Source organism: Lactuca saligna, chromosome 5 (genome assembly GCF_052625555.1).
Source record: "Lactuca saligna cultivar CGN05327 chromosome 5, ASM5262555v1, whole genome shotgun sequence".
In the NCBI taxonomy this organism is placed as follows: domain Eukaryota; kingdom Viridiplantae; phylum Streptophyta; class Magnoliopsida; order Asterales; family Asteraceae; genus Lactuca; species Lactuca saligna.
Window position 1 is genome coordinate 88,147,167 of NC_136421.1, and position 3,283 is coordinate 88,150,449.

The 3,283-nt window shown below is 42.2% G+C and overlaps 1 pseudogene; it reads right to left on the minus strand.

Annotated features, from left to right (window-relative positions):
- Positions 1 to 1,034: 1,034 nt before the first annotated feature.
- LOC144999342 (18S ribosomal RNA) lies at positions 1,035 to 1,437 on the minus strand (annotated as a pseudogene).
- Positions 1,438 to 3,283: the final 1,846 nt, after the last annotated feature.

Consider the following 3,283-nt stretch of genomic DNA (forward strand, 5'->3'; position numbering starts at 1 on the left):
CAATCTTTTGGTTACCTCTTCTACAGACCTAGTGAAAATGTGGTCTTTGTAGCAAGAAGGGCTGTCTTGAGAGAGAGAGAGAGAGAGAGAGAGAGAGAGAGAGTTCATAAGCCAAGGAAACAATGGGAGGCAAGTTGATCTTGAAGAAATTCAAGAGTCAAGTGGTGAAGGAACTTCAAACCCTAGCACTCAACTTGAGGAGGAAACTTCTGTTGAGCCAATTGACATGTCTGTACCTATGAGGCATTCCACAAGGGTTAGGAATGCACCTGAGCATTACTATGGATTCCATATTACTGCGGAAGGTGATACAATTATCAGTGATGAGACCCTGATAGGTATGGATGAACCTAACAGTTACGCAGAAGCCATGGTAGGCCTTGAGTCAGCCAAATGGAAAGAGGCAATGGACAACGAGATACAATCCATGTATGACAATCAAGTTTGGAACTTGGTTGAGATTGTACCAGGTCGTAAGACTGTAGGGTGCAAATGGATTTTCAAGAAGAAGACTGACATGGATGGTAATGTACACACTTATAAGGCACGATTGGTTGCAAAGGGTTTCTCACAAACTCCGGGAGTTGATTATGATGAGACTTTTTCTCCAGTGGCCAAGATTAAGTCTATTAGGGTTCATTGTTGGAATGTGCTTCATTGGAACGTAGGCCCAGCTTGTGTCGTGAGATGCAGGGCTTAGGGCTTAGGGCAGCCTCGGTAATTGTTCGAATGTGCTTCATTGGAACGTAGGCACAAGTCATCCTCGTACCGGGCTTGGACCATGTCTCCCGAACAATCTCAGTACATAAGGCGCAAGACAATTCCACATATCGAGGTCGGAATGGGATCAGGTGTTTTCACGTCTCATCGTAGTGCCCGGTTTGTCTTGATTTCCGATTAATGAACAAGAAGGAAAATGGAATTCTTGGATTTTCTAACTCGCCCCCGGCTACGTGTCCTTTGGACCCTTCGCCCGCCCGCCACCAGTGGAAGCAAGCACCTTGAAGGGAATTTCCATCGCGAAGGATTCAATCCAGCCACAGGTTCCCCTACGGCTACCTTGTTACGACTTCACCCCAGTCGAAGACCCCACCGTGGTATGCACCAATAAGACCACCAAAAGCCTTTGTGGCATTAGTGGTACATAGAAGTCATGGGTGATCATTGGTCCGATGCTTCGGGCGAAACCTATTCCTAGGGTGTGACGGTTGGTGTGTACAGGGCCCGGGTACATATTCACCGCGGCATGCTGATCCGCGATTACTAGCGATTCCAACTTCATGTTCCCGAGTTGCAGAGAACAATCCGAACTGAGGCAATCTTTCCAAATTCGCTCCGCCTTACTGTCACACCCCCAAACCAGAATGGCGGAAACATTCGGGGGTGGATGACTTCACGTAGTATCACAACGATTGAATATTGCAAAGAAAGTAACACAACCATCATATATATAACAATGAAAACGTGTATTGTTGCGTTATACATGTTATCAAAAGAATATTACAATATGATGAATAAATGTTTAATGATAAAATCATCCTTTGTGTTTCTTCTTCCAAAAGCTGGTAGTTTACCTGTATCACTGATTCCCTGAGAAATACAAGTGGTTTTGAAAAGTGTCAACATTTAAGTTGGTGAGTTCATGAGTGTTCCGAGTTGAAAAGTATATTCCTTTTGGTAGTAATTTGGTAAACGAGATCTTTAGAAAATCCAATATTTTCTTGAAAAATGTAAAAGGTTCCAAAGTTGGACTGTGTTAGTAACTTTTATAAACAATTGATAACAATAATTTAGTTTGTAAATATAATGTAGAAATACTGCGATGCACATATGAACCGTGTAAATCAATCTTGTTTTATACTTTTTATGTGAGTTTTATAACCATACTATTGACACTGACGGCCTGTAACAACATTCTTCAAGTGTTGCAGTGTTATGACATTTGTCACCCCAGACCTGCCGGTCTAACTATAGCTAGTAGTTTAGGTGCGGGATTGTCAATCTCGTATAGATCTATACACAAGTATCACGCTCTCCCTCCAAGAGATTATGGTATATAATACAGGACTTGAAATGCATACAAAAATGTACGTTGAAGTTTAAATGTCTCACATTTACCTAGTATAAATAGATTTACAATGAAATGACTTTACTCCTTTTTGAAAGTGTTTCGTTTTTCAAATTGTATAAAAATGTAGGATTGACTTGCTAACTATACCCATTATAGTTCTTCAGATAGTATGTTCCATTTCGTAGACATAACTTAGTGATATAATTGCCCTTGTATACATAAGATGTTTGTATCGATATTCGAAGTTAGAAATTGCATTTATGTTTAGAAAACGATACTTTTAACGTGTAATGTACTTGTATTTCCCCCCCTAAAACATGTAAAAGAATTGAAAAGTAGGGGTATGAACTCACTCGTTAAGTTTGAAGAGAGGGGCTAGAGTTGAGCAGAGTTTCGATCTCGGATAGTTGCGTCGTCGGGCTCTTCGGGAACTTCTGCAACGGAAATCTTTCGTCGGGGCTCGAGTGCGGAAACCGAGGTGAGAAAAGGGTCTCTGGAGCTGGGAGAATGTCTGAGAAATGGTGAAGGTGTGCCAAAACTCGAGCCTTATGCCCTCTATTTATAGGGCTGAAAACCCCCGTACGCGGCGCGTACTGCCGGAGTACGCGGGGCGTAGTCAGTACGCGGGGCGTAATAAGGCGTCATGGCTTACGACTCCTGGCTAGCTAGGCGTAGCTTGGGCGGGCCGATGGGACTCGACCCTGGGTCTAGTACGCGGGGCGTACTCCCAGATTACGCGGGGCGTAATCCCTGCTTCCAACTTCTAAATTCCGTAACTTTCGCGTACGAGCTCCGTTTTTCGCGTTCTTTATATCCACGCGTAGGTGAGATTATGCTCTACAACTTTCATTTAGACTCCGTCGGCTAGTTTTGACTTTATTTTTAATGATATAATTTTAATAGGCCGGGACTCCTAAAGTTCGTTAAAATTTCATAGGTTCTTTATTCGACGTCGGTTTTCGTTTGTCTTTTTATTGTTTTATTACCACCGAGGAGATCTTCAACTTCCGTTTAGGTGGCGATAGCTAAATAATACTCGATCTTCAATCCGAGTTTTTAGCCCTTTACTACTGTTACGAAACTTTGAAAATTCGTAACTTCTACATACGAGGTCCAAATTGGGCGATCTTTTTATGCACGCTCATCTTTCAACGAGATCTACGACTTTTGTTTAGATACTTTAAGGCTAAAATGTATTTTATTGAGATTCCA